This window comes from Molossus molossus, unplaced genomic scaffold (assembly GCF_014108415.1).
Source record: "Molossus molossus isolate mMolMol1 unplaced genomic scaffold, mMolMol1.p scaffold_m16_p_5, whole genome shotgun sequence".
NCBI lineage: Eukaryota > Metazoa > Chordata > Mammalia > Chiroptera > Molossidae > Molossus > Molossus molossus.
This window is the reverse complement of record NW_023425388.1, coordinates 109,788,994-109,816,956: the sequence shown is the minus strand read 5'-3', so window position 1 is coordinate 109,816,956 and position 27,963 is coordinate 109,788,994. Positions and strand designations below refer to the sequence as shown.

General features: G+C 37.9%; 1 pseudogene; it reads left to right on the top strand.

The window, feature by feature from the left end:
- Window positions 1-4,872: 4,872 nt before the first annotated feature.
- Window positions 4,873-8,335, top strand: LOC118617037 (annotated as a pseudogene).
- The last annotated feature ends 19,628 nt before the right edge of the window (window positions 8,336-27,963 follow it).

Below are 27,963 nucleotides of genomic sequence, written 5' to 3'. Positions count from 1 at the left end.
ATAATAAGAGCCACCTTATTGGGTAGTTTTTTTAAACATAATACTATAAAGTAGCATGATATCCAATAATGGCATATATTATGTATATTTTTTTTTTATAAAAATCAAATCCAAAGAATAGAAAGAGTTCATCATGGCCTCAATAAAGTTCTCTAACATTAATAATGATCTAATGAGCCATGGTTTCTACCAATCCTGAGAATTTATTGCCACGTGTATTATATGTGTGCTTGTCTTTCCCTATAGATTCTAAGTTCTTTAGATCTCAAATCACTACCAGAGAACCTTCTAGACTGTAACTAGTCAATAAATATTTGAGGATGCTGCTGTAACTATGTCTGTTCCCATAAGTAGCAGAAACTTATCGGGGCATGTAATTGAAGTAATCAGAATTGAGGTTTCTCTTCCCCATTAAAGACCTTTGTATTATAAACCCCAAAGTAGCAGCATAAGAATACAAAAGGCAATTTTGACAACTTATATCATTTGAATAGGTCTTAATTATTAAGTTAGACATCATACCTCATTTCCATTCTATCCAATTGATCTGTAACTTCTGCTTTAATTTTAGGACAACTTAGCACATACACAGAGGCTGGCTCTGTGTAAACTCTGACCGACCCTGCGTCTTCTTATTGCCTCTGTCATATCATCCTCCATGGATACTTCAAGCTGGCTTTTGGTATCATATTAGAAAATGGACACATCCAATTTTATATTGGTTGTGGATGTCAGATAAAAGTAAAGCTGAATTTTTACCTAACAAACCAACTAAATACTTTCCCTCGTCTTATTCACTAATATGTGAAAATGAACAAGGAAGCCATTTCTAGTCAGTTATAATTTTATCATGACTTCAGCATTTGGAAACATAAAGATCTAATTAATTTTATATAACCATTAGTATACACTAATTATCAGGATGAGGTATTTTAAAAAGAATATTTAAACCAATCTGTCTTTGAACTCAGAGATTATTCTAGAAAGATTATTACTGGTATTTAATATCAGTAAATTCTGATTATAAAACAAGTGTCCAAATAGAAAATTATTATATGTAGACGATGGTAAACAGACATAATCAAGCAGTTGCAAACTAAATACTAATGCTAAGTAACAATGTCCTGATGCCCCTTACTGTATATAATTCAGAAGTACTCTGGTCAAGTGGCAGATTTATGTTATACCTCACATTAAATGTGTCCTCTCACTGACTATAATCACATTAAACAGTTAGGCAAAAACATGGATGGTTATGTACATAGGAAAAAAATGTAGATGCTTTATAAGTAAGTGATAATACTTCATATCAATAAGGAATACTTACCCATACTCATAAGTATAAAATCCACTTTATAAATTGAAATTATTCTGTTCAGGTATTAAATCTGGCCTTGAGGATTCTAATATTTCTTATAAATATTCCCTACCTCTAGAGTGCTCACAGTTTAAGGAGGGATAATTATAATGCAATGTAGTAAATTTAATTACATACGCGCGCGTGCGCGTGCACACACACACACACACACGATATTGTGTGCAAACTGATAGAGGATACTTACCCAGCTGCAAACTTCAGGGAAGGCTTTCTATGGGAGAGGATACTTAAGGAGTCATTAGAATGACTGACCTCCCAGTGATTTGCCTTCATACTGCGTAGACTCTTCAATGTGATGTACAGTAATTCTTTCCACTGATGATGTAAACACGAGTCTTTGGGGGAAAGAGGAGGAATGGAGCACAGGATGCTGCTTATCCCTCACCGGTCTCACCCCAGTCACCATCAACTGAAAGGTAAGGAAAGACCTAACAGAAAACAAAAGTAAGAAAACAACATCTGAATTAGAGGTAGAAAAGAAACAAGATGTCACATACATACTGCAAAATTTGAGGAATTTATTCTTGGTCAAATGCATCTGGGACTAAAATTAAAACGAAGAAAAGCTGGAAGTTGTTGCTGGATGAGAAAATTAAGTAAGAAATAATGGCAAAAGTAACTCTCAACATATTTTGAAAGCAAGCCAAAGATAAGGGTGGCTTATGGGAGGAAGATGTCTATAACACTTGGGGTTTTTGTTTTTTGGCAGGCAAGGAAACAAAGATAAGGCAAATGCTTTGGCAACTGTGGACAACTCCAAGTGCATTTACTGAAAAACAAAAACCAAAAAAACAACTGTTTCATAATTGATAAATTCTGTGAAAAAAAACAAAGTTTTTCATGTTGTTAAGTCTTTATTTTTAGAAGAGTTTGAAGTTCATAGCAAAATTGAAGGGAAAATACAGAGATTTCCCATATACTGCCTGCTCCCACACATGCATAACACCCCGTATTCAACATCCCCCACCAGAATGGTTCATTTGTTACAATTGACGAACCTATATTAAGACATCCCAGCCATCCAAAGTCTATCATTTACATTAAGATTCATTCTTGGCATTGTATATTCCAGGGTCTGGACAAATGTATAATGACATATACCCATCATTATGGTATTATGCAGAGTATTTTCACTACCTTAAAAATCCTCTGTGCTTTGTTTATTCATCCCTTACCCTACCCACGTACCCCAAAACTTCTTGCAATCACTGTTCTTTTCAGTATCTCCATAGTTTTGCCTCTGCTTTCTTTCTTTCTTTCTTTCTTTCTTTCTTTCTTTCTTTCTTTCTTTCTTTCTTTCTTTCTTTCTTTCTTTCTTTCTCTCTCTCTTTCTTCCTTCATTTCTCTCTCTCTCTCTCTCTCTCTCTCTCTCTCTCTCTCTCTCTCTCTCTCTCTCTCTCACTCTCTCTCTCTCTCTCTCTCTTGTGGTATGTGCCCCTGCCGGGAACCAAACCTAGGACTCTGGCTGACAGAGTCAAACCCATGGTCCACAGTTCGACACTCAACCGCTGAGCCAAACTGTCCAGGGCTTGCCTTTTCTAATTGGTTAGATGGTTAGAGTTATACAGTATGTACCCTTTCCAGATTGACTTCTTTCACTTAGTAATAGAATATGCTTGTCTTCTCATGGCCTGATAACTCATTTCCTTTTAGCACTGAACAATGTTCTATTCTCTACATACTTACCCAGTCACCAACTGAAGGACCTCTTTGGTGCTTCCAAGTTTTTGGCAATTTGTAATCAAGTTGCTATAAATATCCATATACATATTTTTGTGTGAAAATGAGTATTCAGTTTGGGGAGATAAATATGAAGGAGCACAGTTTCAAGAGCACATGGTAAAAGTCTGGTTTTGTAAGACATGGCCAGACTATTGTTCAAAGTAACTGTACTACTTCGCATTCCTGCCCCCATAATGTGTGTTCCTATGGCTTCATACCTTCCCCGGCATTTGGTGGTGTCAGTGTTCTGGATCCTGGCCATGCTCATTTGCATTTCCCTGGTGACCGGATATGGAGCATCTTTTCACGTACTATTTGCGATCGGTGTTTCTTCTTTATGGAGGTGTCTGTTAAAGACTTTAGACCATTTTTGAACTGAGTAGTTTGCTTTCTGACTCTTGAATGTTATAAGTTCTTTATATATTTTGGATAATAATCCTTTATCAGGTGAGTTTTTCGTGAATATATTTTTCCATTCTGTGACTTGTCTTCTCATTCACTTGGCATTGTCTTTCACAGAGCAGAACTTTTTATTTTAACAAAGCCTAGATTATCAATTATTTATTTCATGGATTATGTCCCTAGTGCATCACCATATCCAAGTCATCTAGGTTTTCTCCTATGTTATCTTCTAGGAGTTTATACTTTTGGATTTTACATTTTATTGCTGTGATTCATTTTGAGTTCATTTTTGTGAGATGTGTAAAACTCATTATTTTGCAGGTGGATGTTCAGTTGTTTCAGTACCATTGGCTGAAAAGATTATCTTTGTTCCATTGTAATTGCCTTTCATCCTTTGTTTTGACTTGGAGGGTCCATTCTGGGCTCTCTATTATGTTCTATTGATCTACTTGTCTTTCTTTGACCAATACCACACTGTCTTCATTACTGTTGCTCTATACGAAGTATTAAAGTTGGGTAGTGCCAGTTCTGCAAGTTTGTTCTTCAATATTGTGTTGGGTGTTCTGGGTCTTTGGCTTTCCATGTAAAATTTAGAATAATTTTGTTGATGTCCACGATATAACTTGCTGGGTATTTTTATCGAGATTGCATGGAATCTATAGATCAATTTGGAAAGAACTGACATCTTTAAAAATATTGAATCTTCCCATATACAGACTTGGAATATCCCTCCATTTATTTAGTTGTTTGTTTTCATTAAGTAGGGTTTTGTAGTTTTCCCCATATAGATCTTGTACATATTTTGTTTGATTTATATCTGAGTATTGCATTTTGGAGGAGCTCATGTAAATAGTATTGTGATTTGAATTTCAAATTCCACTTGTTGATTGCTGGTATATAGGAAAGAGGTTGACTTTTGTATATTAACCTGTATCTTACAAACTAGCTCTAATTGCTTATTACAGGAGTTTTTTTCTGTGAAGTTTAAAAAAAATGTTCTACCTTGGTGATTGTGTCATTTGTGAGCAAAGACAGTTTTAGGTCTTCCTCCTTAATCTGTATGCATTTTAATTTCTTTCTTCATCTTACTGTATTAGCTAGTACTTCTAGTATGATGCTAGAAAGAGTGGAGGCCAGTTTGCTCATTAGATTTCACATATGAGCGAAATCATATGGTAATTCTCTTTCTCTGACTGGCTTATTTCACTTAGCATAATGTTCTCAAGCAAAACAGAGACAGACTTCTAGACAGAGGGCTGACAGCTCTGGGAGGGTGGCTGGGGGGGGGGGGGCAGGGAGTGGCCTGTTTGAGCAAAAATAGAACAAAAGGCTTTTCGGCCAGAACCTCCATCTTCCAGTAATTCGCCAAAATGACGAACACAAAGGGAAAGGGGAGAGGCGCCCGCTCTCTGTTCTCCAGGCCTTTAGAAAGCATGGAGTTGTTCCTTTGGCTACATACATGCGAATCTACAGGAAAGGCAATATTGCGGACATCAAGGGAATGGACACTGTTCGAAAAGGAATGCCCCACCAATGTTACCATGGCAAAACTGGAAGAGTCTACAGTGTCACCCAGCATGCAGTGGGCATCGTTGTGAACAAACAAGTCAAGGGCAAGATTCTGGCCAAGAGAATTAATTACGTATTGAGCAGATCAAGCACTCTAAGAGCCGAGATAGCTTCCTGCAACGTGTGAAGGAAAATGATCAGAAAAAGAAGGACGCCAAAGAGAAAGGGACCTGGGTTCACCTGAGGCGTCAGCCTGCTCCACCCGGAGAAGCTCACTCTGTGAGCACCAAAGGGAAGGAGCCGGAGCTGCTGGAACCCATCCCTGTGAAGTCATGGCGTGGTGAGTGTAAAGAGAAGACCTCTGGACTGATAAATAATGTTTCTCTTAATTGAGTAGAAGTGTGATGTCCTTCCCCCAAAAAAATAATTAAAGAAAATGTAGTGTCTTAAAAAAAAAAAAAAAAGGAAGGAAGAAAGAAGGGAGGAAGGGAAGGAGGGAGGGAAAGAAGAGAGAGAGAGAGAGAAAGAGAGAGAGAGAGAGAAAGAGAAAGAAAGAACTCATGGGCAGAAACAACAGTGTGGTGATTGCAAGGGGGTGAGGGTATGAGTGGAGGTGGAGGAGGGTATGAGAGGGATAAATGGTGATGACAAAAAACAGGAGTGGAAAAAAAAGACACCCTGCCCTTAGCAGGAACCGAACCTGTGTCTCTCTGGTCTGCGGACCGATGCTCTGACACTGAGACAAACCAGCCAGGGCAAAGCATTCACTTTTTAAAAATATACTTTAATTTTGTACAGCTGTTTTAAAATGTGAGTTTTATTGCTGACACTATTAGAGATGTTGCCATGCCCCCTTTGCCCCCACCTACCCCTTCCCCCTGGTCATTACCACACTGCTGTCTGTATCTGTGAGCTACGCATCGTGTCCTTTGGCTAATCCCTTCACCTTCTCTCATTTGCCCCCTACGCCCTCCCCTCTGACAGCTGTCAGTCTGTTCCATGCATCCATGCCCCTGTTTCTATTTTGTTTATCGATTTATTTTGTTCATTAGATTTCACATATAAGTGAGATCACATGGTATTTGTCTTTCTCTGACTGGCTTATTTCCTCAGCCTAATTATCTCCAGGTCCATCCCAGCTGTCACAAAAGGTGGGATTTCCTTCCTTTTTATGGCCGCATAGTATTCCATTGTGTAAATGTACCATAGCTTATGTCCCTCACTATACTTAATTTTAGCTGCTAGAAAACAAAAACATATCTGCTTTCACCACGGTTGAAAATGTTAGTCTAATAGTGTTTGCCATACTGTAGGGGCTTAACATAGATTTTCAAATGAATGAATGTTACACATTGGTGACAGCTCCCTTCTTCTGTGTGTGTGAGCATTAGAAAGTACATTCGGCTCACTTCTTCTTTCTTCAGAATACCGTTGCCGTCACATTCGAGTGATGAGAGACACAGAGATGGTTAATAAAAGTGATCTCAGCAAGTCTCCCTCCCAGTTAAGACAAGATAGTAAGGCTAAAGGAGCTCTACCCAATGCTGTCTACAGGGACCCTCAGTCCTTCTGCCGTATACAAAGGAGAAAAAAGCAGCAGCATCTGTATGAATGTGCATGTCCCTGAGCCAATTTTAGTGTTTGTGGAGTTGCAATCAAAACAAAGATGCAAGCCTTCAAAATAACTGAGAGTCCAGCTCAGCTGAGGGACATTTTGGTCAGGCGCCATGGTCTCCATGGGCAAACCTGCATAGTAAGGGACAGAGACACACTTTCTAAGTGTCAATATTACATAAAACTCCACACTTAAATGTTACTAGAGTTGACTATGTTTATCTTAGTCCAATAGAAAAATAGAGGGAATGTTAAATGTTTCAATTAACCTTAAAAATCATCCAAATCAAATAACCACTAAGGGAAATCATGTAATAAAAATTATCTCTGCCTGTTTTCTATTCCATTAAAATAGTCAGAAAGTAATTGGATTTTTTTAGAAATTATGCAAATACACGACTTCTTCAAAGATTGGATCTAAACTTAGGATACGGAAATGCATTTTTTCTCTTACAGAATGTATCTGTGGATAGAATCAATCATTGGTCTTACAGAGTGTATCTGTAGATATAATCAGTCACTGGTCTTACAGAGTGTATTGGTGGATAGAATCAGTCACTGGTCTTACAGAGTGTATTGGTGGATAGAATCAGGCATTGGTCTTACAGAGTGTATCGGGGGTAGAATCAGTTACTGGTCTTACAGAGTGTATTGGTGGATAGAATCAGGCATTGGTCTTACAGAGTGTATCGGTGGATAGAATTAGACATTGGTCTTACAGAGTGTATTGGTGGATAGAATCAGGCATTGGTCTTACAGAGTGTATCGGTGGATAGAATTAGACATTGGTCTTACAGAGTGTATTGGTGGATAGAATCAGGCATTGGTCTTACAGAGTGTATCGGTGGATAGAATTAGACATTGGTCTTATAGAGTGTATTGGTGGATAGAATCAGGCATTGGTCTTACAGAGTGTATCAGTGGATAGAATCAGGCATTGGTCTTACAGAGTGTATCAGTGGATAGAATCAGTTACTGGTCTTACAGAGTGTATTGGTGGGTAGAATCAGTCAGCGGTACAAAGGAGGTAAGCGTGTTTCGCTGCTTGAGTCTTCACATTAAAGGATGTCAACAGGCATATGTTTATGATCAGATTTTTATGAACGGGATAGAGCTTCTGAGGGGTGAATTTCCATTTATGATCTGTTAGCAAGTAGTTTATTGCAAAGTAATTGACATCAGCACTCCGACGTTTCACAGGCGCTCCAAATTCAACATGTGCAGTACTAAATTTAGTTTTTACTTTATCTCTCGCCATGCTTACTCCTCTCTTATTCGCATTCTCCATATCACAGGGAATGTCAGCATCAATCACCCAGTCTCCTAAGTCAGGACTATGAGACAGACTTTCTATCATTCTTCTTTCTTTTCCTAATATGTTTTTATTGATTTTTTAGAGTGAGAGGAAAGGAGAGAGATAGAAATATCAGTGGACTGCCTCCTGCATGCCTCCCACTGGGGATCAAGCCCACAACCCGGGTATGTGCCCTGACCAGGAATTGAACTAGGACCTCTCAGTCCACGGGATGATGTTCAATCCGCTGAGCCATACCAGCTGGACTCATTCCTGTTTCTTAAAGTGCACACTAAATCTTTTCAGGTGATCGGTTCATTGTCCCCCCTTTACAACTTCGCGATGATCCCCTTTCTCTTCAGTCCTCAGACAACTCCATAGCTCAGTATGCATCGTTTTCCTCTGAATGTCTGTGACAGCCCCTAACTTGTTTCCCTAGAGTTCTTTCTGGCTGATTCTTCTCTAGGACCTGAAGCCATCGTTCGAAAGTACAAATTCCGAACAACTTTCCTTTTTAAAACCACTCACTAAACTCTGTGGCTTTTGGAATAAAACCAAATTCTTTCCCCTAACAGTGCAGTTTTCGCCTGTGCTTTTCCTTAGATCACGGCCTTTTTCCTCTGTCTCATGGTCCCCGCGCAGCCCCCGTTCCTTGGGACGAATCCCGGCTGTCTCTGTCCCACAACTAGCCTCCCGTCTGGTCAACCAGCTTTCCCCAGGCTGAGTCATCTCCTCTACAGAACTTGCTCTTTCTTCCTCCAAAAATCCCTGCTTGACTGTATTGGTACCGGAGCTCTAATTATCCTTTAAAAAGTCACCTTATATATCTACTTCTAAACTCCTCAAAGGCAGTAGAGTAAGTGTATCTCTGCATCTCAAATCTCACATCAGGATCCGCACATCTGTTTGTTGTGTGAATTAAACTGAATATGTTTCCACTCTGAAAAACCAAGATACATTTTCCCTCAAACTAGACATAAATATTCTGATGATTCGAAATGTGATATAGATAACAGACACTGTCCATTGGCACTGTACTCTCTTAAAATTTCAATCAGAACAAACCTTTAATATAATCAATATATTTTATAAAAATAAATGATTCTTGATGCAGAATAAATACATATTTCTAGAGTATGTTTAGTTAGGGAAAAGGAAACTTTATGTGACTGAAGTTACTATTGCTTCTTTACAAAAGCCAATGCTTTTTAGATATCTTCAACTTCCACATTAGATACATGAATGAACACGATGGTCATTTATATAAAATGTTTTAATTCTCACCAAATTCAAGAATTTACAGCATTTGATAGCTCCTCACATACGAAAAGTAAAATTTCTTCAGTATATTTGAAGACTAGTTTTAGGCTTTGCAAATTATTTACAGGAAAAGGTACCCTCAGAATTGATAAAAGTAGAGATTCCATGATTTAAGAATTGGAAATGGCCTCAAAGAACACTCAGTGTAATTCACCCAAATGTGAGTATTGAGACCCAAAGAGCTTAAATGAATTTTCTAAGATTACAGAAAAAATTGGTGATAATGAAGACTGCTAGTCTCCTACTTTAATTCACAGTCCCAAGTTTTAGTTATTTAATAATTTTATTGAAAACAGTCCAATATACTGACTCTGTATGCATATAGGAACTCAACTGCTAAGGTGTTGCATCAATAGGAAAAATGTTACCTCCTTTCTGATGTTTTCAGATTGAAAGAAGAGAGGCTATCTTTACCAAATTAGCACAAGGGAGAGAGAACTTTCTCTGATAAATTGTAAAAAGGTAAAAGAAATATGTGACAAACTTTTAAAGCCCGAATGGGAAAACTGACAATACGGACAGTCCCATAAACAGAGGATTTATAAACAGCCCATGTAGCCCTGGCCAGTTTGGCTCAGCGGTTAGAGTGTCGGCCTGTGGTCCGGAGAGACCCGGGTTCGGTTCCCGTTAAGGGCACGTACCTCGATTGCAGTTTGTCCCCGGCCCTGGTTGGTCGTGCGGATGGCAGCCACTTGATGTGTCCCTTTCACATCGATGTTTCTCTCTCTCTCTCTCTCTCCCCCTCCTGCTCTATCTGAATAAAGAATGAAAATGTGTCCTCGGGTGAGGATGAAAAAAATAAATAAATAAACAGCCCATGTACATGAACAGTCATTGGTATCACTACTGCTATCATTGCTACTTCAAGAGCCAAAGACTCTGTCTTGAAAGCCCCCGTGGAAGAAAGCCCACCCCAGCCATCCTCAGTCATGACACCCAAGTTTCCCACAACTAAAGTCAGAGGACACAGAGAAGCATTTGGCAAAATCCAACATCTCTTTCTGTAAAAGATTCTCAGCAAATGAGGAATGAAAGGAAATTCCTTAAACCTAGTAATGGGCATCTATGATAAACATATAGCTAACATTATAATTAACCTTCTTCCTTAGATGAGAAAAATCTTGATGGCTACACAATATGAAAGGAAAATACATTGTTCAGAAAATGTTAGTGCTATGTTTAATGATCCTGAGCATTATAAAAAAGTTAATGATAAAAATGAATATCTTTGGGCACAGTATTCATATCAAACTATCTTAAAACACACTTAATTTTCATTATAATCACTTAAATTGAAATACAAGCATATAATATTGATCTGTTAAATTTTATGGTATTCTCCATGTCTAAAAAGATTGGTTATGTCTATATTCATAATTCTAGTGAGATGGACTTGAAGGAGTAGTGTGCTGGACTTAACTGCTGAACAAGCATAAACCAAAGTTCATGTTTATGCACTTTTTGTCGTTTTTATATCTCATATATTTGTTAGAGTGTAAAAGAAACTAAGCTCATCTCAGCTTGTATGCAAAATTTTGTACATCATACGCAGCAGAATTTTCACTGATACATCACCTAAAGCAACAGAAACAAAGGAAAAAATGAACACATGGGACTACATCAAACTAAAAAGCTTCTGCACAGCAAAAGAAACAACCATCAAGAAAGGCAACCCGCTGTATGGGAGAGCATCATTGCCAATGATACTTCAGATAAGGGGTTAATTTCCAAAATATATAGAGTGCTCATACAACTCAACAAAAGGAAGACAAAGAACTCAATTAAAAAATGGGCAGAGGAGCTGAACAGACACCTCTTCAAACAGGACATACAAATGGCCAAGAGACATATGAAGAAATGCTCATCATCACTAATCATCAGAGAGATGCAAATTAAAACAACCATGAGGTATCACCTCACACCTGTTAGAATGGCCGCCATCAACAAATCATCGAACAACAAGTGTTGGCGAGGGTGTGGAGAAAAGGGGACTCTAGTGCACTGCTGGTGGGAATGCAGACTGGTGCAGCCACTATGGAAAACAATATGGTGTTACCTCAAAAAATTAAAAATTGAACTGCCATTTGACCCAGTGATCCCACTTCTAGGAATATACCCTAAGAAGCCTGAAACACCAATCAGAAAGAATATATGTACCCCCATGTTCATTGCAGCACTATTTAGAGTAGCTAAGATCTGGAAACAGCCCAAGTGTCCATCAGTAGACAAATGTATAAAAAAGCTGTGGTACATATACAATATGGAGTACTATGCACCTATAAGAAAGAAAGATCTCTTATCCTTTGAGACGACATGGAGGGACCTGGAAAATATTATCCTAAGTGAAACAAGCCAAGCAGAAAAAGACAAATACCACACGATCTCACTTATTTGTGGAATATGATAATTATAACAGTCTGAGGAATAGGGTAGACCCAAAGACGTGGAAGTAGGGTACAGACTGACAACCCTCAGAAGAGGGGGTAGTGGGGGGAGGGAAGAGATAAACCACAGAACTTATATGCATGTGTGCATAACCGATGGACATGGACAACAAAGCCGGGGAAGAGGTGGGGGGGGGGATGAGGAGGAGGGTGTCAATGGGGTAAAAAAGGAGAAACATCTGTAACAAAAATAAAATAAAATAAATAAATATAAAAAAGTATAATTTTAATAAGCATAATTCATCTATTCTCAGAAATATAGTTGAGTTTATAAATGAAAAGCTTCTCTTTCTGATGTAGTCTCCTTTCTTTGCCCCAATCTAGTAGTAGAGTGGTATTAACTTCTCAGATGAGAGAATTAAAAATTGCCCTGGCAGGTCTGGCTTAGTGCTTGGAGCTTTGGCCAGCGGACCGAAGAGTCACAGGTTCAGTTCCAGTCAAGGGCACGTCCCTCGGTTGCGTTTTGTCCCCAGCCCTGGTCAGGGGTCCTGCGGTCCTGCTGGAGGCAACCAGTCCATGTGTCTCTCTCACATCGATGATTCTCTCTCTCCCTCCCGCTCTGTCTGAATATAAATGGAAAAATGATCCACTCATGAGGATTAAAACAAAACCAAATAAACAAAAAGGAAGAATACGAGTGCTCTCTACATAGATAAGATTTTGCATGTCTGTATGAACGATTTCCTACTTTGATACACTGGTGTTTCATGCTGTCCCCACAGAAGACTGTATCTTCCCGCAAGAGCATTTCAGGATGACTTTTGAGATATTTGATACAGGAGCAAATTTACAGATGCTTCCACAAAATAAAGAAAAAGTGTTTGTAGACAAACCACCACAACCACATCAACAAGAAAACTTAAAAAGACAAGAACAAACACTTGTTGAAAAGACTTGGAGGCAAAGACAAGCTAGTTTTCATCGTCTATCACAGGGCCGGCAGGTGTGCCGCGGATGGATATTGCGGCTAGTTTGTGAAGTGCTTGTGTGCGAATTGAAGCATGGAGATGCTATAAACTGAGAATAAACATGTATATTTTCTGTGTATGTACAGGTAGTGGGGATTTGCTAATTACACCTAACAAATATACCTTTTTTTAAAAAGTCTGTCTTCAATTGCTCTCTATGGTAACTTCTATAACATTGTACTTTTATCAATCCTTTAAAATAATCAAAAGCATTATTATGATGATTGCATGATAATTTTAGACCTGGAAATTAAGCGTGGCCAAAACATAGTAAATGTAGATTAGTCCCATGTTTTAAAATTTTATTTAACAATTCTTTTGATATTCTTATGTTGGAAATATAGAATAAAAATATGGGTAGCCCAGTTGGTGTCACTCAGTGGATTGAGCATCGTCCCATGAATTGAGAGGTCTCGGTTTGATTCCTGGTCAGGGCACATGCCCAGGAGTGCAGGCTCATTCCCAGTAGGGGGCGTGAAGGAGGCCGTCAATTGATGTTTCTCTCTCACATAAATGTTTCTATCTCTCTCCCTTCCTCTCTCTCTAAGACGTCAATAAAAACATATTTAAAAAATATATATGGGTAAATGATTGGTTCAAATATTATAAGTAATTTTATTTGGGTGTTCTGGAAGAGGAAAACTAACACCATGCATAGGAAAGTAATTGCAATGTTACATGAGATCCTTCATATAAAATATTATATTTTCAGTGTTCACCCTGATACTTTACATAATAAACAAACTTGTCTATATATATCAGGCTGTATGCCTTGGTAATTCTGGTGTAATTGTCCTTCACACAAAAATATATCCCGTAAGCATGTATAATGTGGAATTCTACACGTAGCAATTAGTGTAACCTTTGTGTATTGATCTGAAAAATTATGCCACCATCAATATTCTCTGACAATGATAAAATGTATTGATAAAATGTAATGTGGTTATTTCCTACTTCCATAGTTTAATTTTTAAGGGATTTTCTATTCTTTTAACATTTTGACTTTCACATAAAAATTGTAAATGGAATTTTGATGGACGCCTAAACCAGTTAGTTCAGAAAGACTTCCTTGAAAAATTTTGATATAAACATAAATGATGTTGTGTGAGCTTCTTGGTTACCAACATCCATTCTTTCTGAAGAAATCCAACAATACCTGTTAATGGACACTCTTAGCTAGCACTGTATTTCTGCATATAAATAATAGCACAAAGTTATTTTCTAGAGATGTTTTTATTCTGTCTTTTTTACATGTCTGGTACCAAAAATATGACGTTATTTTTTATTTTTTCATAGGTGGAGAAGATTGTGAGACTACAATGTAGGCAGAAATAATATTAAAAAATGAAAGGATATTGCTCCTGTTATGTCTTTCATCCTGTGGGAGAGTCCAACATAAAACCACAGTAACTGGTTACAAATGTCTTCCTGCTCTTGCAGAGATTTGTGCCTTATTAGAAAATGTAGGTTCCGATGGCAATTGTTTAGATATCAGTGGTCTCTCTGGAAATACAGAGACACGTACAGAGCTCTTTCCAGCATCAACTGTTTATTCAAATTACTGATGATATAAATTAAAAAATAATAAAAACAATGGCAATAGTATATCTAATGTTTTATTATTGCTACCGTAGCACATTGCCACAGAGTTTGTGTTTTTCAACCATAAAGCTATTATCTCACAGTTCTGCATGCAGAAGGCTGACAGGTCTCACCAGGATAAAATCAAGGTGTGCCGGGGGGTTTCCCTTCTGGGGACTTGAAGGGAGTATCGGTGCCCTGCTCCCTTAAATGGGATGGTTGGCCAGTTCAGTTCCTTAAAGTTCTGTTGTTCAGATCCTTGCAGATTTTGCTAGCTGTCAGCTCAGATCCAGTCTCAGATATTGAGAAATCTCTCATCTTCCTTTCTTCCATGTTCCAAACAAGCAGCTGTGGGTCAAGGTCATGTGTTTCAAATCTCTCATCTCTCTGACCCACTCTTCTGCCTCTTTCTTATGCCTTTTCAGAGCTCTTGTAATTGGACTGAGCCTACCAGAAGATTCCAGGATAATCGCCCATCCATGTTTGCAACTTTGAACACCTCCACCCACAGCCTTTTGCAATGTAAGGTAACATACTCCCAGGTTCCAGGGATTAGAATATGAACATCTTTGAGGGACCATAACAATACTAAATACTATTACTGTACACTTTTTAAGTGTTTTACATGTATGAACTAATTTAAAACTTACAGCAACTTTATGAGAAAAATATTAGTATCTCCATTTTACAGATGAAAAAACAAGGCAGAGATAATAGAACTTGCCCGAAAGCTGAATAACTTCCCTGCAGTCACACAGTGTAACGCTGGGTTCCCGGTCTGTCTGGGTCCACAAGTCGGTCAGAGTTTTTGTTTATTGTTGTTTGTTTCTGCCTTCAAGAGAGACAAGTCTTAGCTTTGAGCAGAAACAATAAAGTTAGAATGCTGTAACATAGATCCCATAATAATTCTTCCTGGAATGCTGCCTGAAATCAAAATGGGGCTAACTGGCCATAATTTGTAAATATATTTGGTCTAGATTAAAAATAAAAAGAAATGGGTTTTCCACATCTAGTTTTTAGGGAGATTTACCATCTGTATTATTTCCTAAAAGCTTCCGAATAAATGATTATTCTTTTACAAGGGGCTGTGACCACAAAAAGCAAGAATGGGAAAACAACTCAACATTTGCTGGGACTTTGCATTCGAAGTGTGGGCATGTGCATACACGTGTGTGCATGCACATGTGTGCATGTGTGCACATGTGTGCATGCATGCATGCGTGTGTGTGTGCATGTGAATCCAATAGAGAATTATGAATTGGCCATATTCAGGGGAAAATTAGTATATTTATTATTAAAACACATAAGAAATATTTTCTATTTCACTGGGGGAAAAGCCTCTTTAAATAAATCCTGAAGTATAGGATTGTCACCATTAACCTGAAAATATAGGTATTGTCTCATATGTACTAGTAAATATTATAACCACACTGACATATTTAAATAATAGATTGCTCAAACACAAACCAATAAAACACAATAGTTTCAAGGTTAATAGTCACACATTTCACCTCTAGCTTCTGTCACCACAGTAAGAAAATCCTGCACTCCAGTATTTCAGCTGTTTACCTGTAAATTGCAATAAAAATTCCATTACATAGAACAGTCTATACACCCTTATGAAAACCAGTGAAGTCAATACAACTTTAAAGTAATCTTGTTTGCAAATCCACTTATATCACAGTATATGCATTCTATATTCTCAGTGGCATGTGCTTGAGGTTTGTTTTATGTTACCAACAGAAGAGCAAACAGTGTACAGAGGAATATATTTGCCACCATGAAACATTTCATTATTTTCTTAACTACAATAATGACTGCTCTTTGACTCGCTTCTTTTCTCATTCATTCTGTAAATGTATCGGCAGCAACCAACAGCATCGCTGACTGAGAAAGACTAAGACGTGTAGAAAAAAGTTTGAGTTAAAGGAGGCAGAGGGGAAGAAAGTGAGTCAGATGTTCTGCACTTTAAGAAAGGCAGAATGTGAGCAAATGAAAGTCTCAATTTTTTTAAACAGTATCTTCCATTCTGTTTCCTTATGAAAAGCAGAACCACATCATTTCAGCCAAGGGTGTGCTCTGTTCCCAAGGAACTCTCTTCTCATCGCTTAGCTAAATAATTCACATGTTAGGGTGATATATAATCATCAAGGAATATTTCATCATTTTAGAATTATTTAATCCTGAATTGCTTTAGGGCCCATAAACATAAGCATTATGTCTGTGTAAATAACAGTGATCTATTTTTCTATTCCACCAAGACTATCTCAACCATCTCTCATTTATACCATTATTTCAAATGTCTATTCACTTGTAGCAAATATTTTTTAAGTTTTTTTTTATTTGGTCATTATTTCTCTAAAATAAACACAAAGTACTTTATAAATTCCGTATATGAAAAAGAATATGGAGTTATTGGTCTTTCTGACTATAAGCCATGGTAGTAACTTGGTGAGAATTCCTAAGTAACAAATCATAACCTTCTTGATATTTTTCTTTTTCTTTCTTAAAGAAACCTCATGTGATACTACTATGAGCATCAGTGAGCTGAAAGGTCAGGTTATTAGTAAGAGCTGAGCACTGCAATGTTACTTTGTCTCAGAAGCGCAGTGAAATGACCCCTGCTGATACCCTGCGGGGCACACGGTCATCCCAGAGAGCTGAGGAATTGGAAACGAAAGGTCAGCCTGCCGTGGGGACGGAGAAGTCGTGCGGTGTAAGGGGCCACGTCTCAGCCCCAGACCTGTCTGTAACGCGGTTCCCTACAGGAAAGCCGACTTCAGCCTCGGAATAAAAAGGGCCTTTAAAAATCACGGTACATTCTGGACACTAGTTACAAGGATACATGTTTGGAATCCAAGGCAAAAGAGCTAGTCCCACGTCTGTAGCAAAATGATTGTATATCCTTGGACCATTTGCTTTATTTCTGAGCATCCTTTTTTTCATACAGAATGAGGATTTGGGATCATTGAGTATTTCTCAACCAGTACACAGAGACATTCCCACATTCTTCCCTTAATGTCTCAAATTCAAAGTTTTGATGGGTTACTCATCCAGAGTGTAATTTGTTTAAAATCTCTAAACTAACTGATCTCTAAAATCTTTCCCAGTTTTCAACCTTATGCGCCACATGAACGACTCCCCAGTCCATATCTTCTGTTGTTAGTTTAATTGGCAATCATCACGTGTCAGGTCCTTTCTGGGCATCAGGCGACTGTGCAGCAGGTTGCTGACATGCAGAGCCATGGAAGGCATGCGTCTCCCCCAGGAAGCGTAGAGGCTGCTAAATGGAGAAGGACATGTAAATAAATACGTGTGATTAAGAACTGCAGGTTTGCCCGGCCGGTGTGGCTCAGTGGCTGAGCGTTGACCCATGCACCAAGAGGTCGCCGGTTCAATTCCCGGTCAGGGTGCATGCCCAGGTTGCGCCCGAGCCCCAGTGTGGGGTTTGCCGGAGGCGGCCAACTGATGTTCTCTCTCATCGATGTTTCTGTCTTGCTCCCTTCCTCTCTCTTTAAAAATCAATAAAGAAAAAAAAAAATAAAAGAATTGCAAGTTCACTAAAAGCTATTGTATTAGAATTGAGGAACTATGGAAGAGTTTCAGTTTTACCTGGGGCATTTTGAGGTGATTAGTCCAGAAAGACTTTACAATCAAAAAAGTGGTATTTGATATTTCTGGAAAGATGACAAAGGCTGGTCAGGAGTTTACAAAAAGACTTTGTCAGCCCGGCCGGTGTGGCTCAGTGGTTGAGCGTCCACCCATGCACTAAGAGGTTGTGGTTTGATTCCCAGTCAGGGCACATGCCCAGGTTGTGGGCCTGATCCCCGGGGGGGGGGGGGGGGGCGTGGGCGTGCAGGAGGCAGCCAGTCGATGTTCTCTCTCATCGATGTTTCTATTTCTTTCTCTCTCTCCTGCTCCCTTTTCTAAAATCAATAAAAAAAAATTTTTTTTAATAAAAAAAAAGACATTGTCAGACAAAAATAATATAATAGCAAGACCAGAAGAAAGTCTCCCTGATACACAAAGCATGTTCATAGCAACTATTAGCTAAATAGTGTTGGTAGAGTATGAGGGAGACATAGCAAAACAAAATACTAGAGAGATAAAGAGGTTCCATGTTTGGAGTGGAATTTTTGCATAAATAGTATGGGTTTTATTATACAGACTAAGAGGTGTTAAGGCACGTGTACCACGGATCAAGCACCAGATTTGGCTGAGAGGAACTGTTTAAGGAGATGGTACTTTGAGGTCTACTGAGTGGATATATGAATTCAGGAAGGTTGAAGTTTAATATTCCAAAGGCAAAGTTATGAAACTTGTGCAAATAAAAATTAATACAGCAATGAATTGCTTAACTAATTAGCAGGGAAACTATTAACATGTGAGAGACTAGTTATTCATAGACAATAAGAAATTTTAAAAAGAATGTTAAGATAAGATTGTCTTATTCCTAAATTTGCTTAATGTCCAAAAAGATGATATACTATAACCTTTGAATCATTTATTTCATCAAATGGATATAATTTATGTTTCTATTGGACAAAAATAAATGAGCTAACATTTAACATTACCTAATCTGATAGCTTTGATGAATAATATGCAAAGAATTGAAAGTATATTTTCCAAACTTTGTGTAGGTCTATGCTTTTGTATAAAATGAAAATCCATGCCATCCATCTTTTGGCTTTATTGCCAACTTCTCAATGAATTTATCTTGCCTAGGAAAAGTACCTCGGTATTTTAGTATGCACTGTCCCTTCTACTAAGTTTATGTACCATATAAGTGCACAATTTAAAATATGCATACATAAATTCTGTTATACCCTATCATATTGTGTAAATCATTTTAAAATATCAAGTTAATATACTATTTGAGAAATATTTTTTGCCTCTAAAAATATTTATATACAGCATTCAATGGTGGCTTCTCTTTATCATTTTTTTTAAAATCTGTTTTATATATATCTATTCATCCAACACAATAGTCCAACATACTTTTAAAAAGGCAACACTTGACCCTGGCCAGTTTGCTCAGTGGTTAGAGCGTTGGCCTGCGGTTCAGAGAGACCCGGGTTCGGTTCCCACTATGGGCATGTACAGTTTGCAGTTTGTCCCCGGCCCTGGTTGGTCATGCTGGTGGCAGCCACTCGATGTGTCCCTTTCACATCGATGTTTCTCTCTGTGTCTCTCACTCTCTCTCTCTTCCTCTCTCTCCCTCCCACTCCGTCTGAACAAAAAATAGAAAAATGTCCTCGGGTGAGGATAAAAATTTAAAAAATTTTAAAAACAGGCAACACTTGGCTCCACCTTATAACCAATTAGCTCACTAAGCAAATCTTCCCCTGGAAAAATTTTAGTGGGCTTCAGGCTGCTGTTCTTGAGAGAAGCAGGTGGCGTTAGGCGTCGCTATTCCACCCCTGGGATGGTCCTGCCCGCTGGGGCTCTTAGAGTATCCTGCAAGTACAAGGAAGGCCTGCGCTCTTACTGGGTTGTCCTCAGATGTGGGTGGCTATGGCCAACAATCTGATATGTGCCACATTATATAAACTCGGTATTGATTTGTTTCATAAAACCAATTCTGTGAAATTAGCATATAATAGGATAATGACAATATTTTATAGAAAATAATGAATGCTTGGTACCCTTGATTAATTCCCACACCTCTCAGAGGGAACTATGAAGATAAGCAATGACTCTTTATATGCTGATACAGTTTTGTTATTAAAAATTAGGGCTAGGTGGTCTTCTTGTGACATATGAATAGTTCATTAAATATTATGCAAAAGAAAGTCCACAGATCCACTAGTCTAAACTCCATATAATTGTACTTTGAGCAAATGTCTTTCAATCATTAACTGGTTTATCCCTAAGATTTTGTAACACATCAATACATTCTGCTTCCAAGGTGAGTATTCTCTAATCAATTTGTCCTGAAGTGTAGACTTGTGTTACATAATTGAAAGTTAATCTCATTCACCCATGCAACAAATGTTTACCAAAACTTTCTAACCTCCAGAAACCTGACAATCCAAACATCTTCCACTGAAGTGGGGAAGTCAGATGATAAGTAAACACACATATATAAATAAACAAGAACATTTCCTGTGATGACAAGTCCTTTGCAGAGAAAGAAGAGACCATGTGTTAGAGACTGAGCAGCTGTCTAGATTAGGAGGTCAAGCTGAGATCTCTCTAAGGAGGTTAAGTTTACATGACAAAAGGAAGCTCACCATGAGAAGATAAAGGGGAATAACCTCAAAGCCCAAGGGGACAGGCAAGGCAAAGACAAGGCAAAGACAAGGCAAAGACAAGGCAAAGAGTAGCTGTGTATACTTGACAGACTGGAAGAGACCTGCCTGGGTGCTTGGAACAGGGGCAAAGGCAAGATGCGAGACTGTGGGTCACAAATAATGCAGAGGTTCTGGTTGTGCCTCAGGTGAGCACCCCATGTCAGTACTTTGAGAACTGGACCTGCCCATACCTGTTACGTCACCTCCCAAAGTTATATATGAAAAAAACATTGTGAAGTTGTTTAAGGTACTTAGTATATTTCTGCAGAACAGTTGCCTTACATTTATTTTATCTAGCAAGTATCTTACCCAATGCCTCCATTTTGGTCAAAGGGAGAGTAATATGATTAGTTCTTATTATAACCATTTTTAAGAAAAATAATAGGGGTTTTCTTGAAGTGGTGAACTCCAGCTATTCCATCTACTGTTATACGGCCATCTGTCCTCAGATCCCAGCTCTCATTTAGAGTCAACACCTATTTTCATCCTACATTTCACCACCTTCCTTTCCATAATCAATGTCTATGTGTTTCAGTGTCATTGGCCCCAAACTGAAGGCCATTGCAAAAACACTTCTGGTAGATAACTTGTGGGAAAGTGACTTACTGTCATCGTTGTGATGCTGTAGGGGACAGGAGTTAGCATAGAAAGACTAAGTTGAGGAAAACCTATCCCAGGCTTGCTATGAACCATTTGCCCTACAAAAGAATTAAGAAGTTCACCACCCCCTCCCACCCTGAGGTGGAGAAAAAGGATAAATTAACCTTCTGAGGAAACAGTTGTGGACTTAGTGAAAAGGATCTTCTAAAACCGGAAGGGAAAGGGAGGGCGGGACTATGATTTATTCCGTGTACATGCTTGCAAGAAATAAAAACAACTTTAGTTAATTAAGGCTAGGAGGAACCTGGGAACAATTTTGGGAACCCACAGCATTTATAAGAAGTTAGCAGTCCAGGCTTGGGATTGGTAGGAAACAAGAAAAGTCCAGAAAAAGATGAGAAAAACAAGGCAGTCACCAACTGTGCCATAAGCAACAGTCAATGTCAGGAGGCAGCGGCTGGTCCTATTGATGCACTTGGGTCCCTCGGCTGCAGTGAGGATGCTTCATGCTTTTAAGAGCCATCTGATGTCGATAATATGTGTGTTGTGTTGTCTTAAGAGGCAATAACATCACCTGGTTTGCAAAGGTATATAGTGTTGATCACGTTATCTACAAATTGAAAAGAACATCAAAAAATGGGAATTTGCCTATTTGTTGAGATTTCATGGCCCCCAGGTAAACACTCTTACCCAAAAATACCTGTCAGATGTCACACTACTTATATGAGACATTGCAGGCAAAGTAATTGGCATAAGCCTAGGTAATAATCATCATCATTCATTCTGTATAAATTATTATTAATAATTTTATTATAAAATTAATAAATACTCATTTTAGATATACTCCTTTTTATTTATTTTATCAGAGTATAGCATAGATATGTAAATAATCAAGTGGTGAAGAAATCTATAATTAAAAGCTAATACATTCTCATACTCATTATGAGGGATGTAAGCAATTCATGATTATACTAAACTTAAATAACATCATTCCAAACATCTTTTTCTGCATGCCTACAGAAAAAAAATTTATATAGTTTTTATTAATTTAGTTATAAAGTATTCGATATGTTTTTAATTAAACTGGATAAAGAGAAAGAACCTTAAAAAAATAGCCAATATTTAAATTAAAATATTTTTTTTACCAAAAGATGTATTTCTTAGAAGATCACTATAAAATTGAGAAAATAGATTTTGCATTTAGGGGTTGAGGAAATTAGTTTTGAATTGTGCATTTCAATCTTAGACAGCAATGTGGACATTGTCCTGTGAAAGAGTGAACAATAATACAGCCCTTTCTTTCTGTTACTTACACTGCAGTTTTGTAGAATCCAAGTTTGCATTTACATCTTGTGCAATGTGATTCGTAGAAGATTCAGTGGTCTACATAAACCTTTCAAAGCACTATTTCTTTTCTTTCTTTGTTGTCATTACTCTTTTAATTTTAAAATGCTTCCTAGTTGCCCAGCTGGTGTGGCTCAGAGACTGAGCATCATCCCAGGGACTGAGAGGTCCTGGTTCCATTCCTGGTCAGGGCACATGCCCGGGTTGTGGGCTCCATCCCCAGTAGAGGGCGTGCAGGAGGCAGCCAATCAATGTTTCTCTCACACATCGATGTTTCTCTCTCTCTCCTTTCCTCTCTCTCCAACTAGGTCATTTTTTTTTTTTTTTTTTTTTTTCTAACTAGGTCATTTCTTCTTGTTGCAAAGTAAGCCTGGTTACTCTAAATTCTCTCACTTTCAATAATGTTTGCTTTACAACCAAACTGTAACTTGCTGGCTCTCTTAACTGGGTCACTGTTTCAGAATTCGGTAGATATCTCTTGGATGTATTAAGCGTTGAATGTTGCTGGGAAGACATCTCATGGCCAGTCTGTTTTGACTTTTTCTCTTGGAAGATTTTCTTCCTTTATATGAATGCCCAAAATAGACTTTCTTCATGAATTCATTCTTATAAGTTAATTAGAATTAATCTTCCGGTCACATGCTCTATATGGAGTTTTCCTGGAACTAGATGTGCTTTTTCTGCAGATTATTCTTTTCTTTATTTCAGAACATTTTATACATATTTTATTTCTGAATTTTTTTAAATCAATTTATTATGTTCTCTATTCTGCTGAAATCAATAATCCTTTAATTGGATAAGTCTTGGTATTTTTCATATGATTTTGCTTCTCACTGATAGTTTTAATCTCTTTTTCTTTTTTATGTATTATTGCTACAGGTATCTCAAGCCTTTACTTAATCTTAGGTATTTAATTTCAGATGCCTATGTATTTTTTTCTCCTCTTTTTTCAGCCTTTTCATGATATGTTTTGGCCCTATTATTATAATTTGCCTTTCCTTCTCTTTCTGTTTTACCAACACATGTTTGCATTATTGTTTTTATTGTATTCATATTCACATTGTTCTATTATAGCACAAAGCATTTCTGGAGAATTTACATTGTTTCCAGAGTTGTTTTTTTTTTTCCAGGACGGGGTAAATTTTTTAAAAATCTCACCCAAAGATATGTTTAGAGAGAGGAAAGGAGAAAGCAAGAGAGAGGGAGAGAGAGAGACATTGATCAGTTGCCTTCTAACATGCCCTGACCAGGAATCGAACCTGTAACCCTTTGGTGTAGGAGACAATACTCCAACCAACTGAGCCACCCATCCAGGGCAGGATGGGGTAGTTTTTTTTAACTGTCTTTTGTAAAATATGTTTCTTTTGTAATTTTTAAAAATCTTTCCATTTTCGAGAATCTTGCTTAAAGAATTTTTCTTTGCTCTCACATAGTGAGTCAACTCTGTACTTTATTCCAGAATGAGAAATCAGTTGCCCTCACCAAGATGAAGTCTGAGGGTCATCATTTCTCCTGCATCTGTTGTCCCTCCATTGCTAAGGACAATGGCATGGGAGGAGGAGGAGAGCGCAGTCAGGTGGGCGTGCCCCCTTGTCACCTTTCAAGCACATATTCCGTTAGAAGTCTTGACTATGCACCCACCATCTAACTGAGGGAGTACCACTGGATTCCAGATTTTATGATGCCAAAGCATTTCTTTGACAAGAGAAGTAAATAATGCTCATTTATTTTCTGTTTCTCCCCCTAATTCGTCTCATCTCGACTTCATCACAAGCAACAAAATATGGGGACATTTACTCAGTTTGCTTCACACATGTGTAAAAATCAGTAAGAATGATCAGCGTTGTGTTAACTTGGCGTGGCTTCTGCATGATGTACGTAGAGATAGGGACATTGCCACTCCTCAGAGTGTCCTTCCTTCAGTGTGGACCGGCTCTGTGATGCCCCTGCCAAATGATTTTGTGGTAATCACCTTGCTAGACAGTAGACAGATGTTTCCGCTGGAAACTAATTGTTAAGGAAAACAATTCAGGATTTTAGGTGACTCTGAGAAAGGAAAATCGCCATGTAGTTGAAATTGGGCAGTAAATAATCTTGTTTAATCAAGGGAGCACTTCCCCTAAAAAGTGCTTTTCATTTTCTACCGGGATTCAGGGACTGCTGTTGATTCATCTCTTTGATTTTCTTCTGAATCAGTGGTTCTCTGCTCCGCCTGCACATTCGAACTACCTGGGGAGCTTTAAAAGAAGCATCTTTGCTGAGGCCCAAATGTAGACAATGAAAGAAAATTTCAAATTTCCGTGGTGAAACCCAGGTACTCACAAGGGGCCCTGGTGAACGGTGAGCGCCGGGAACACGTGGGTACACCACCCTTGGAGCTGTGGACTCGAGGTCACACGTACCTTTGAGCGTTGCTTTGGTCTACCAAAAACGTGTGTTTTGTTAAACACAAGTAACTTTCCATTACTAACAATATATTTTTCAAGGCAAAGGTAAGCTTTTCTTCTAAGAGATGCAAAATACATGTTAGTTAATGTTAGCAGAAATTCGAGGTAAAGCTAATAGTATGTGGCAGAACTAACAATTCTTTCGTGGACTAAACATGATCTGTTGAACTTCTCCTGGATACTAGTGCAGTTTGTTACCTAATGTTACATTCTATGTTTCCCTGGGCATCTCGGGGCATCTCTCTGAAATCAAACCAACGTCAGGTGGGACTAGCAAGGGACCTGTCCTTGAAGCAAATGCTGAGGCAGATGTTAATGTCCTTGGACCACCAACACTTTTAAAAAATCTAATAAGCTAGTCTGTATGTAATAGTTTCCTTTAATAATGTTATTTTTTCTGAGACTTTTAGTAAAAAAGAAAAATCTTTGATGTGCTTCAGAGACATCTAACAATGCGATATTTTACTGCACATTTTTAGTCTGAACACTGTGTACTGAAGCATGTACATCTCAGGTGATAGGCGAAGAACATATCCTATTAGTTGTTTCCATTGTGTCAATTTGGAGTTTAAAATTATGTAAGAAAATGACCTAACACAGGCTCAATCCCAAGAGAGTTACTGATGAACGATGATGTATATTTAATAAGTAATAGAGAAAACTGAGTGTCATGGTCAAACATTAATTTTTGTCACCCAAAGAGTAATGAATGACTATAGTTGCTATATGAATCAATGGCCAGTACATTTCCTGTTCCAAGATGTGTTTCCAAATATCCCTTTCCAAACAGCCAAATTTATGAGCTTGAATGTGAAAACAGACAATTCATAAACATGTAGCTGAGAGTAAACCTATGAAATGTCATAATTTAGTTCTATGAGATCTCTAGGAATCAAAATTTCAAGTTTATTTAGGGATTTTGACTATTATATTTTGTGAATCCTACAGGTCTACTAAGCATTTCTGAAATGGAGTGTAAACACGTTGCTTCATGACGTTTTGTTTCCATAATTCCTAGATGTTTGTCACTCTTCCAGTACTGAAATACTTTGCTTAGCAGGTCGTGTAGGTTCTGGCTACTGGAAGAACATGGAATCGGGCACACGACTTTCCAGAACGGGACCCTCCATCCGAACTGGGCCAGAGCTCAACACTGAATAATCTTTCTTCTGAGCCTCAGGGACCCTCTCTCTAAGATTATGAAGACAGAAATACCTTCCTCACAGATATGTTTTAGATACCCGTGTGTTTGAGATAACATGAAAGATATTATCTGAAACACAGTACAGTAAAGCCTGGATTTTGTGGCCCTTAATTTCAGGGACAAAATTTCTGGTTCGTATGTCACATGAAAATTAACATGCTGTTAATTTTAAAATTCTTTTAAGCAAGATTTGCTTCTCATTAAAGTTATAGGTTACTGTTGGTTATTAATTCACTGTTGTTTTTAACAAATTTTTTCCAGTAGGCCACATGTTAGGTAAAACACGGTAGTAATTTCATTGACCTAAATAAATATTCTATATCTACAACTATAGGCTGCATATGTAAATCCAAGAGTCACCGCTCATAAATAATGATTGGCATGTGATCCCACCTCATCCAGGGCTGTGATTGGTCTGTTGTCACATGGCATTGAGTGTCTGTGTGGTTTTAAGCTGCTGGCTGATGTCCCAACGTGTGCTAAGCCATGCCCCAGCCATGTGCATTCATTCACTTGCAGTGACTGGTGAATGCAAGCATTTACTAGACCTGTTCCTTATACACTTAAAATTACAGTAATACATACAAAAAACTTTTCTGTAAAATTTCTTTTCATACATACTTAATTTTAATTACACAAATGGGTCTACATAAGTAAAAACAGGTAAACTAACTAATTTATCAAATTTTTAACACACATTCTGAAAACCTATTTTATTATATAACGGACTTTCGGATTTAACAGTGGCCCCTCACCAAAATTAGTTCATTATATTGAGGTTTTACTATAGTTGCAAAGTACATTAACACATTGTAAAACAATACAAGTATTATTATTAATAATAATAGTAGTTAAAATGAAGTCCCCCAAAATATCTAAATAAAAACAAACCATTATTGATCTTGTTCTGCAGGAATGCTAAACTTCGTCTGGACGGAAAATCATGTTAAAGCTCTAGCAGCTGGCCTTTGCTGCTACTGTTATTTTAAAATGTCTTTTGTGCAATATGTTTCTCTGTAATTAAATGTCCCCACATGTGGAGGAATCAATGTACTTATCTGATCCTACTCTTGGTAAATAAAAATTATTGTGTGGCGAGAAAACTAAACCTCGTGTCTGTACTTTGAGTGACTGGCAGGAAGGGATCTTTCACTTGTATTGAAGCATCAGAAAATCTATAAAATACAAGCTGTAGGCAGGTTCTTTTTATATTTCCAAGTGGCAGTTTTATGTTCTAACTGTATATTTTTTCTGCTCGATATAGCTTTATTTAATGCAGCGTGTTCAAAATAAAGTTAAAGACAATACATTTGGATGATAAAACTTCTTTTAAGAAACCGAGTAAGCCAAACTTTATTTTAGGCCAAATGTGCTTTTCAAAAAGTGTGTTATTTAAAAAATAAGCTAAGCTCAAAGAAGCTACAGAGACGTATTTTATTCATTTCTCTTGGATGTAACAGGAATTATATTCCTCTATGCATTCAAATGCGTTCTTTAACTTTCATAGTTAAAACAAGTTAACTATTTTTTTTTTCATAATGTAGGGTGGGCTTCAGGAATAACTCTCTTTTTATTTTAATGTTTTTATTGATTTTTTTAGAGAGAGAGGGAGTGAGAGAGAGAAACATTGATGGGCGGCCTCCTGCACGCCCCCTACTGGGGATCTAGCCCACAACCCGGGCATGTGTCCTGACAGAATCGAACCGGGACCTCTCAGTCCATAGGACAATACTCAATCCACTGAGCCACAGCAGCTGAGCTATCAGGAATAACTCATTTGAGGGGAGTCCCAACTCAAGAGCCCTAAGGAACAGCTACTCATATCGGGTTGACCCAGGGTGAG